The sequence below is a fragment of the Episyrphus balteatus genome, chromosome 4 (genome assembly GCF_945859705.1).
Source record: "Episyrphus balteatus chromosome 4, idEpiBalt1.1, whole genome shotgun sequence".
NCBI lineage: Eukaryota > Metazoa > Arthropoda > Insecta > Diptera > Syrphidae > Episyrphus > Episyrphus balteatus.
The window spans coordinates 44,572,400-44,584,632 of record NC_079137.1 but is presented as its reverse complement, the minus strand read 5'-3'; the positions used below and the strand labels follow the sequence as shown (position 1 = coordinate 44,584,632).

General features: G+C 29.8%; 1 protein-coding gene across 2 annotated transcripts in view; it reads left to right on the top strand.

Annotated features, from left to right (window-relative positions):
* Positions 1 to 12,233, top strand: part of LOC129917968 (uncharacterized) — a 262,693-nt gene that overhangs the window by 141,860 nt on the left and 108,600 nt on the right. The window lies entirely within an intron of this gene.

Here is a 12,233-nt window from a genome sequence, read left to right as displayed (position 1 = left end):
AATTCAAATTCAATCCAATTCAAATTTTTAATAAATCAATGGCACTAAATTAATTGTTGAGCTAATATTTATATAAAACTAGAGTTTATAGATACTTCCACTGTGAAACTGGTTGTTAGCCTAAGATCCATTCAATTAACCTATTAAAGAAGCTAAAGCTTCTGTAAGATAGCTAAAGGACAACGATGTACAAGTTTTATATTCCTTGTAACAAGTCTTTAAACAAGCTTAAAAGAAGCTTTACCGAAGCTGTGTCCTTTGACGCATAAACTTGAAAAAAACCTTTTTTTTTTAAATTACCTTATTTGAAATAAATTGTTTTTTGACTTTATAATAGTTTGACGTTTATGTATTGTTAATAATTTTAAAAGAAACGAATCTGGCTTTCCATTTTTGTATAAGCCTTAAACAGTGAAATCAATTTTCTAAAAGATAAAATTTTCTTAAATTTAAATTACTTTAATTCAAACCCATTTGACTGATGAGACATGAGATTAAACGTAACCAGAACAAATTATAAACATTAAGGAAGCCCTAAAGAATCTTAATATCTAAATTTCTGTCTAATAAATAATTCATAAAATCTTAAAGTTCTATTAAATTCTTAAGAATGCATAACTTGTCCTTAAATTACAATAAAACAAGTTAAAACCAAAGTCCCTCCCAAAGTCTCCTTAGTAAACATCATCATCATCATGTAGTGTTTTCATATCTTTTTCCACAAACACATGCCTCGCGAAACAGAACGTGCCACAAAACACAAATAATTACCATGAGTATGAGTATAATTCTTGTGAATTCATTTGAATTTAAGTTAAGTGAATTCATGAAAGTAGGTACCTCCTATTTTGTTCAATTTTTCAAATTATATGAATTTTTTTTATTAATATCACGCATAATTTACATATTGTTGTAGGTATTAAATTATGCATGCTTTTATGCATGCAATGCATATAATAGCAACACAAATAAATGAATGGAAACATATAAATAATATAAATTCTGAAAAAGCAATTAAAATCAAATTTTATTGATTTCATATTATATTATGTGAATTTATTACATTTTAGAGAGAAAAATATTGTGAGAAGTAATATAAAGAGAAACTGTAACATAAATGAAGATTGATATTTTGTAAGAATTTCAATTTGACATTTGATATTGAATTTTAGCAAAATTGAGTTATAAGGAATTTCTTTATTGTGTATTTCGTTGTACCTACACACCTGTGATCACATGGAAAGGACCTGTGAAGGGTATTGAAATTTTTTTTGTTTGCATTTATAAAGGAATTTCAGAAGAAATGTAAACTTCTGTGGAATTTAATGGAATTATTTGAAGATTCATTTTGTTTACTCAACTATGGCTGGGTAACATTTCATATCGGCTACATGTTCACGTTTTTGTTAGTATAAAAATAAACTTTTTATATACAAATTCATAAGTTTATTTAAAATCTATTAAAAGAATGACATTTTAAATGTTCAAAACACAAAGTTTAATGGAAAAAAGTTTGTTGCGACTTAGGCCTATAAATAAAAGTAGTACAAAGTAGACAGATAAACGGAATGATATTGTTTTCTTTCATTCAAGACTATTAGTCCGGTCAAATTAGACTAAAATAAGGAGGTTACATTAATTTCCAGCAAGCTAAAAATTGGTAGGATTGTTGGAAACACCATCATAAACTAAATCTAAAAAGTCCTCATCGATGCGAGACCTGGAAAAAATTTTACTTGGTGTCAAAGGTCACAAAAAATGGTTTTTCACGATTTTCAGCAACACGGTAAGTCTTATCAAAAAATTTTCAATGCAAGAATTGTAGACCAGGTTATAATATATAAAAAGTATCATGACACTTTTTTTCCTTAGACCCACAGTTTCTTACTTATAACGATTCAAAAAGTTGAAGTTGAGTTGTAATCGTCATAATCAGGCCTATTCTGAAAAAAAAACTCCCAACTGAAAAGCTCCAGAAATTTCATTATTTTTTTAGCTTGAATTTTGTTCTTAAATGGTTAAGAATATGGGGAAAGCAAAAAAAAAATTTAAATTTTCACCATTTTTCCGATTGGGGCCCTACTCCCGAAACCATTTCCCTGGTAATTTTTGTTTACAATAGGTCCGAATATAATACAGGGTGTCCGATAGAGAATTGGCAATCCTAAAACGGCTGATAGCTACACTTATTTATGACTGTTCTAAAAACAGATAGAAAAAAGTTCTATCGCAACCAGTTCGGAAAATATTGGCTTTTTTTCGTTCAGTGTATTTTAAATTTGTTCATCTTATGTTTTCGTTCACTACAACCACGAATAAATGAATTTTATATATTTCTTTTTTTTATAATTTTCTACAATAATTGGATGAGTACATAAACACATTAAACATTTCATGGCTATTGCACATTTTCCTTAACAAAAAATTGAAATTTTTTTTCGATGCAAAATGTATAAAAAGTATTTTATGAAAAATTTTAAACACCTGTGGTATAAAATAAATCTATAGAAACCTAGGTGGCCAACTTTCTTAAAAATATTCTCGTCTAAGCGTCAATTTCTTTAAAATAGTCATTACTCATATATAACTTATTCCAAATTATTCATCAAAAAAACATTTATAAATCACTCTATTTTCTTATTTTTACTTTATACGAAAATAACAAGATTAAAATATCAAATTTCACACCCGTGACATTTTTTATTTTCACGCGCGTAAAATTTTAAATGAGAACATTTATAGATTTTGCATTGTTGTTTTGTGTCTCATTTAAGAATTAGTATTGAAGTTCAGTCATGTTCTTTTTATGTCACACCCGTAACACGTTTACGTTTCAAAAATTCATATTGAATTGTGGCTTACATTTCGGGGGAAACGGTTTTAAATGCATCATTTTATAAATGTGTCTTCCTTCCTTTTTCTGCTAAACGTTTGATAAACATTCCAAAGAAAAAAAATCATGATTCAGATCTTGAAAACAACTTAAAAATGTTACATTATTTTAACTTTTAAATCAAAAAGTAATAGTCTATTGAATAGACCCTTTTGGATGGAACAAATTCGTTCAAGACTTTTTATTGGCGATTATGATTCCTTGGCATACAAGAATACTCCAGCCAAAAGTGCTACTAAATCCATTGGTGCATTTCTGAGAAAACGGCAACACTGGTCGGTTTTCAGTTTTTTTGATTTAACTCGAAAACCAAGCCTGACTTTGAAATGGTTCAAAGACACTTTTCATAGCAAATTAAATTTTCTGTCAAGTTAAGATGGTTAAAAAATTTTAAAAATTATTTTTGACTAAAATTCTAACCTAAAATCAAAGAAAAAAAAGTTAAAAAATTGACAATTTTATTTTTTTTTTTTACTAAATCAAGGGGCATTTTGTGTATGTAGCCGGGACGTCCAATTGTACTAATGAAATAAAGTAGAGGTAAAATCCTTTAATAATATGCAATTTTTAATTTTTTTTGTCAAGAAACAACTTAAATGTACCTATTCAAAAATTAGCACTTTTTCTAAATTTTTGACTTTTTTAGTTAAAAGCAAGTTTTTAAAACTCGATAAAATCGTATTAATTGGTAACTTTTAGACTTTTAAAGTAAACATACTTCGAGGGATTGATTTAATATAAACTAAATATGACAAACAAAAAAATTTATTTGCATCCTTATGGCTTTTTGTGGAATTTTGTGTATGTGCATTTTTATAAATTCGGGTCGAATGGATGGACGGAGAGCCTTTAGCTTTGGTCTATTGCATAGAAGAACATTTAATACCAACTCTTTTACTGTTTTCAATGGCCTGAAAAACAATTCTTGTAAAATCCACGACCAACGAAAAGTTTCTCTTGAAAAACGAAAAAAATACTCTTATGAGTTTGAAACAAAATAGCTCAGGCAAATTATTAAATCAAATTTTTTCATGGAACGTGTTTAGGTGAATGTCCTTAAATCATAAAAGTGAATTTTTTGGGATGATAAGATATCGGGAACAGCCGCCATCTTGGAAAAGAGGTCGGTGCCGTTTTTATTTTATAACTCCATTTTTACTCATTTAAACCAAAAATGTCCGAGGATAGACTTATTATCAATTAAATTATCTAAAAAATGATATACAAATGAATTCCGTGAGTTAGTTAAATTCAATTTTATAGTCGGTTAAAGTCCGGGTTCGGTGCCGTGAAATAACGCCGAGCGAAATAACGCCGAATTCCAAAATTCGGCGTTATTTCACTTTACAAAAGCGAAATAACGCCGAATTTCAACATTCGGCCTTATTGCACTTTGTCAAAGTGAAATAACGCCGAGTCCCAACTGAGAAATAAGGCCGAATGTTAGAAAAGTCAGCATAAGAGCAGACGCAAGTTAACCGGTATGGTACCCTTTTTCTTATTTTCAAAGGCATATAAGTCCCAAATTTATTTGGGCACAATGGCTCCCATCCCAATTTGGGACTTATGTCCATCCCATCGAGGTATAGGTTCCAAAAAAGTTTTGGCTCTTATTTCTTATAGGTATGCCTCTTAATTATTCATTAACCTAGATAAGTTTCAAGATGTGATAAAAATGTGGCGCAGGGACATAAGACCCAAGGACATAACGCCCACTCTTTATTTTTGGGAGTTTTGTTCCACTTGAGTGGGACGACATTTAATTTAAGAATTATATCCCACTTGAGTGAGACATTAGCCCAACATATTTTTTATTTAACTGGGACATAAGCCCCACACTTTTCGAAATATAAAATAATAATGTAGAATAACTTTTGTTCTATTTTATTTGCGTTTTGTTTCAGATTCTTTAAATGAAAAAGAAACTTTGAATACAACCAACCTCGCATGATAAGCGCGGGTCATTTTGAAAATTATCTCGCAAATAGGGCGGTCATCACAATACAAAGATAAGAAACGAATAAATCCCACCTGTTTTAATTGGTGGAAGGCAAAGCGGAAAAAAATTTGCTTACATGAGAATATATTTGATTTTCGGAACCCAAACGCGAAGCGGAAAAAAATTTTGCCCACGGGAGAATCAATTTTGAGGTGTGAAAATAAAAATTCGCGCGAATTTTTATTTTCACACCTCAAAATTGATTCTCCCGTGGGCAAAATTTTTTTCCGCTTCGCGTTTGGGTTCCGAAAATTAAATATATTCTCATGTAAGCAAATTTTTTTCCGCTTCGCGTTTGCTAAGTTATAACACAAACAGGACTTAGGCGTATAAATAGTGAAGTATGTTTGTAGGCTGGGGACATGCTGTCCTGCTTTGGATACACTATTGGATAGGCGTATGTGCCAATAGGGTGGGACATAAGTGCAAAATCGAATTTTGTAACTATCCCAAATCCAGTTGGGAAATAATTTTATAATTTGTGAATTCTTCGTTAGTGAGACATAACGTCCATCTTTTATTTGTGGGTCTTATGTCCAACCTGAGTTTGACAATTAATTTTGAACTTATGTCTCACTCAATTGGGACTTAAGTCCACAAATATTAAGTGGCTGTTATGTCCATGGGCCTTATGTCCCTTTGCCAAGAATATGGCATTTCAATACCAAACTGACTACAGGTGGTTACATTGCAATTTTTCCTAAGCTCCACTTAGCAGGATTTGCCTCACCGAAAAAGTGAAATAATGCCGAATCGGCGTTATTTCACTTTGTCATTGTGAAATAAGCCCGAATGTTGAAATTCGGCCTTATTTCGCTTTTGAAAGTGAAATAACGCCGAATTTTGGAATTCGGCGTTATTTCGCTCGGCGTTATTTCACGGCACCTCCGGGTTCTTCTCGCAAGGTTAAGACAATATGACATTTTTTCAAATATCTGAAGAACTTTTTATTTGTTTGGGATTTTCTTAAAGAATGAATTATAGCACTTTTAATTATCTATGAAATGAACCCTTTATTGTTTTTGTAACCATCACATTGTAGAAGCAACCAAACGTCGAAGTCATGTTATACGATTTTTTAACTGAACATATTTGGGATTTCAATAGTTCAAATAACAGTCAAAAATTAAACACAATAGTCTCGAAAACATAACGGCTTACACACCTCATATCTTGAGTTATACTTATCGTAATGCTGAGATTGAGGTGTTCATGTTTAGAAAAAATGACAGGGCATCAGTTCTTATACATATTTAGAATTTTAAATAGTGTCACTTTAGCTTATTCACATTAATTGGAAAATTCACTTCATTGAAAACCTCGAAAACTATATAAAGGTTAACATTAAAGATTTCAAACTTTGAATTCAATATTTAGACGAACATAGTTAAAAAACTGTTAACTTATATTTTAGTTATACCTCCACTTCAAAAATTTGCTCGGTCTAATAGAAGAAAACTTGTTATTTTCTCACTTTTGACTAGTAGATTGTGAACTTCGACGTTAGATGGCTTATACATTATGTTGGTTACAGTTACGATAAAGGGCTTATTTTATAGATAAATTAAAAGTGCTATAATTCATTCTTTAAGAAAATCCCAAACAAATAAAAAGTTCTTCAGATATTTGAAAAAATGTCATATTGTCTTAACCTTGCGAGAAGAACCCGGACTTTGACCGACTATAAAATTGAATTTAACTAACTCACGGAATTCATTTGTATATCATTTTTTAGATAATTTAATTGATAATAAGTCTATCCTCGGACATTTTTGGTTTAAATGAGTAAAAATGGAGTTATAAAATAAAAACGGCACCGACCTCTTTTCCAAGATGGCGGCTGTTCCCGATATCTTATCATCCCAAAAAATTCACTTTTATGATTTAAGGACATTCACCTAAACACGTTCCATGAAAAAAATTTGTCCCGCGAAAAGTGCAATTTGATTTAATAATTTGCCTGAGCTATGTATTTTGTTTCAAACTCATAAGAGTATTTTTTTTCGTTTTTCAAGAGAAACTTTTCGTTGGTCGTGGATTTTACAAGAATTGTTTTTCAGGCCATTGAAAACAGTAAAAGAGTTGGTATTAAATGTTCTTCTATGCAATAGACCAAAGCTAAAGGCTCTCCGTCCATCCATTCGACCCGAATTTATAAAAATGCACATACACAAAATTCCACAAAAAGCCATAAGGATGCAAATAAATTTTTTTGTTTGTCATATTTAGTTTATATTAAATCAATCCCTCGAAGTATGTTCACTTTAAAAGTCTAAAAGTTACCAATTAATACGATTTTATCGAGTTTTAAAAACTTGCTTTTAACTAAAAAAGTCAAAAATTTAGAAAAAGTGCTAATTTTTGAATAGGTACATTTAAGTTGTTTCTTGACAAAAAAAAATAAAAATTGCATATTATTAAAGGATTTTACCTCTACTTTATTTCATTAGTACAAAGTTTGGACGTCCCGGCTACATACACAAAATGCCCCTTGATTTAGTAAAAAAAAAATAAAATTGTCAATTTTTTAACCTTTTTTTCTTTGATTTTAGGTTAGAATTTTAGTCAAAAATAATTTTTAAAATTTTTTAACCATCTTAACTTGACAGACAATTTAATTTGCTATGAAAAGTGTCTTTGAACCATTTCAAAGTCAGGCTTGGTTTTCGAGTTAAATCAAAAAAACTGAAAACCGACCAGTGTTGCCGTTTTCTCAGAAATGCACCAATGGATTTAGTAGCACTTTTGGCTGGAGTATTCTTGTATGCCAAGGAATCATAATCGCCAATAAAAAGTCTTGAACGAATTTGTTCTATTTTTGCTCTGGAGCTCGGGTCTATTAAATAGACTATAATAGTTTCTTTTCAAATTAACAAACAAAAACTTAATTAAAAATCTCTCTATCAACTTACTCGTAACTAAACGAGTTATAATAACCCAGTTCATACTCCTACTAAAGTGAAAACCTCCATAGAATATAAATTTAATTTTTTCCAATTAATAATTTAATTTATTTCAACAAAAAAAAAATAAAGAAAAAAATACTTTTCTCAATGAAAAAAAAAATCAAAATCAAATCTCGTACACTCATAGATTGCATCCTATAATGCGGTTAAAGAACGTGAGTTCAAAATATTCACACTTCACAACCCTCCTCTCTCTTCCCCCACATCACACACACACACATCATTTTCAAAACGGCTACAGTTATTGAGAAAATCAACTGCAAGCTTGCAACCATAATAATAATAATAATAATCATGACTGTGTACTGTGTAGCCTGAATAAATATTGTTATCACCACAATCTTAAACCAGTTCACGTTCCGCCAAACGATCCAACAAAACAATCAGCTAATTAGATATGTATCGAACAGATAGATGTCGGTATCTATTTCTCCCCTCCTCCTTCCACTCTTTTAGACTGTGAACAATAATTTTGTATTTAAAATGAATATCTCGTCTTGTAAATTGAATCGAATTTAATTGCAAATAAAACGTGTCTAGTGTGTTGTACGTAGTACACACACCTCAAACTTTGTTAAAACTTACATGAAAGTAATTTTATACCCAACAAAAAAAAACCAACACCAACTATCTAACACCCTTCCCTTGTTAAAACTGACTACTGGCTGACTGACTTGTGTTAAAATTGAAAATACCACATAATAGATATTTGTCTACGTCTTCGCCGCCGTTGGCGGTGATAGATTTAGAGTTTGAGAGATAATGCTGAAATTGTAGAAGTTATTTAGTAACTCAGATATAACCACCGTGTTTGAGGACCGATAACTTTAGTTCTGATGAAATTATCAAAAAAATTAATAAGGAAAGAAAAATGGCAAATTGAATTCCCTGCAATCTACTACTTGAATTTTCGTTCTAAGACTTCGAGGGCCCGAGATATCTTTAAAAACCTTAATTCAAAATGGCCGCCATATTCATTTGAAATGATCAAATTTTTTAAAGACTTGCCTTTATCGAACTATCAAACACCAATCATTTGATACAAAACAGATTTGCTGATAATAAGATATGAAACTTTAGAAACATCAATAAGAAGAAGACAAAATGAAAAGAAAAAAACCAAAAAAACGATTAAAATGCATTTAGTGTCGATTTCATATATCGTAGACGTGATTGGAATGATATTTAGCCTTTTTGTGAAATGTATATAGCGGGCGATGTCGAGGTGGTCGGCTTGTATCACCTTTTTTGTTTTGTCTTACAAATGTTTGCTTGCGCTCGTCGCGGCGATAGAAAAATGCCAAATAATTGTTAATTTAATCACGCGAATGTCAACAGAAATTGCAAAAAAAAAAAAAAAAAACGAATCGAAAAAAAATTATATACAAAACGAAAAATGAGTATTAAGCCAATTTTCGATTGACAGCTTGAGATTTATAGTTGACGACAACGAATGATTATGTTTTTGCGTTGGCGGTGGTGGTAACTTGGTTGGTTGGTGGAGAAGGTAGTAGTGACGATGAGTTGCAATAACTATAGCGGTCGTTTAAGACCAGTAAAGCGAAACAAACAAGGTTAAACACTTGGCAGCTCAGCTTACTTCATGTTTTCATGTATCTCTTAGCTATTGCGTGTTTTGTCGCTATAATTTTTTTTTTTGTTTTATTTTTATATTTTGCATGTTTATGGAAAACAGTTTTTCGTTGGTTGGTTGGACGTATAGCTGATGTATACACATAGTTGATTTATGATTGCGTTTGAATCTATCATAGAATATGGGATTATTGAACTTGACTGAAGGATTGATGTGTTGTGATGTATGTATGATAGAAATTTTATATTTATTTATGCGCGTGAATAGATATATTTATTGCAAAAGGTGTGTCGGAAATCGATAAGGAATTTTATTATTTTTTCTGTTAGATATATGTAATGAATACAAATCGAAGGAGTATCTGTAAATTAAATTAAACTTAGACGTTGTTTGAAGAGAATGAGGGGAAATTGATTGAAGAAGTTGATTGAAACCAAAATAGTTTGAAGATTAAAACAAAACTATTACCTATATTTACTTAACTGCAGTAAAGTACATTAAATTTTCTTACTTGCGTTAGAGGTATTAGGTATATAACAAATTATGTATTCGTACAAAAAAGTTGAGATGACATTACGATAATAGAGAATGCCAAAAAGTGGGTCTTTAAACTTTTTTTTTGTACCAAAAATAACTGTACCTGTCATACAAATTTTGGAAAAGTCTTAAACGGCTCCCAAGATTTTGTTTAAAAAAATTCGTGAACGACTGGCCCAGTCATTTGCATTTTATTTAAATTTTTCGCCTGTCGAATGAAAAATACATTGACCTAAAGCTAGTAAAAAAGAATAAACAGAGAGTTTTCTCTTGTGAGGAGTTCTTCGATATGCCATTGGTCTTTCAGAGGTTAAAAAAAAAAAAATTCCTTCAGGTGCAGATAGTCCAAACAAAAAATATTCTTAATTTATTGTTGAAAATGTGACCGAAACTGTTAATCATAGATTATTATATTATAGATAGACTAATAACGCCAAACCTACGATGTCGTTAAAAAAAGAATAAATTTTCATAGATATAATTGAGTATTTCTTCACACAAAGTAAAAATTAGTTCATCACAATTAATTCTAGAATCTTACCTTTTATTGAAGTAAAACTTTGTATTTATTGATTCAACAATTTATTAGTATTTAATCCTTTTAAACATCAATTGGTTTTAATTGGAATACAATTTATTGTAGCAAACTTTGAATACAATTTCAAAGTTAACTTTAAATGTGCACTGTGGCGTATGCGTAACATTTTTTTTTTATCACCTATTGTGTCCCAGAAAATATTTTTCATTTTCTAAAAAATAATTAAAATAATTGATATTTGTCGACAATTTTTTCTGAAATATGAAATAATGGTTTTTGAAGGCTTTTCAGGGTAAGGATCACATTAATAGATGTACAAGATCTTTAGGTAAAGTTGTTTTTTAGAACGACAGATTTTGTATGCTGATATATGTATTCATAAAAAAGTATTTACAACAAATATTTATTAGAATATTTTTATTTCAAATCCAATTTCATTTTTCTTTTCGTTATTTGTTAGCTATGTACATAAGTTTTTTGTATTACATTTTCAGTTTTCCTTTCCTGCTCAATTTTAATGGATTTTTTTCTATCGTAAATAGATTCGTTTTAAACCTACATCCGCTTATTGTCCCTCTTCTTAAACTGTGCTAAATACATTATTTATAAACATTTAACAAGAAAATACATTCAGTATTGTGAATATTTTTTTTGTCTAGTGCATATGGCATCCTTTTGAAATAGAACGAATGTCTATATCAAGCTAAAGAGAAAAAAAAAAATTCTATTTATTTTGAATTTCAAAAATGTGTTTTCTTTAAACACATATTGATTTAAAAAAGAATAATTCATTTTGTATACCTATTTTATATCTTTAATGTTAAAAGCATAGAGAATTTGGGTCAGCACTGAAATGAATCAATGTGAAAAATTAATTGATTTGTAAAAAGAAATTCAAATAAATTTCAATTGACCCAAATGATTTTAATTAGGAATCTAATTTGTTGTATTCTTATTTTTCACCAAAAATATCAAAGAGTAAAAGAATAAACAAATCTTTCCAGTTGATGTCAGTTTCCACTAACAAACATTTAAATTTCTGATTTTTTGGGTAGAACTATAAAATCAGTCCATATTCCCAATTACAAATAATAATATAATATTTATTAAAATTATATATTTTTAAAGGCATTTTAGACATAGCCTATTTTTTTGCAAATGGGAAATAAAGCAAACATTTTTTTTTTTTTTAAGATAGAAATATTCAAAGAAGTGTTTCATTGTATGAGAAAATAATTATGGTCCCAGTTCTACTTAGCTCCCTTATAAAGAGGAATCAAAAACTTCTAGTTTCAGTTTAACCCTAGAAAGCTAACCTTCGTCAATTTGACGAACACCAATTTTATTTTTTCTGTGTTTTCGGAAAAAGGGGCTTCCGATTGCATTCTCAATTCGTGTAACCCGTGTGTAAAAAAATCCTTTTTTTGCTTTTTCTGTTAAAAAAGTAACTACTTAACATGAATTATTAAACTTCACAGAAATTAGTTAATAACTTTTTTTTAACAGCGCAGTTAAAAATCACTTCGTCGTTTCGACGAATGGTTAGCTTAAACGTACTACAAAATAAGGTTAGCTTTTTAGGAAATATTTTCTAAGCTCTACGTAGTAGGCTTTGGATCGAAATCTAGAGTAAAAAAAACCAAACACAAATTGAACAAGTTCGCTTAAATAAACTGAAAAGTTACTTTCAAACAAAAAAATATTTA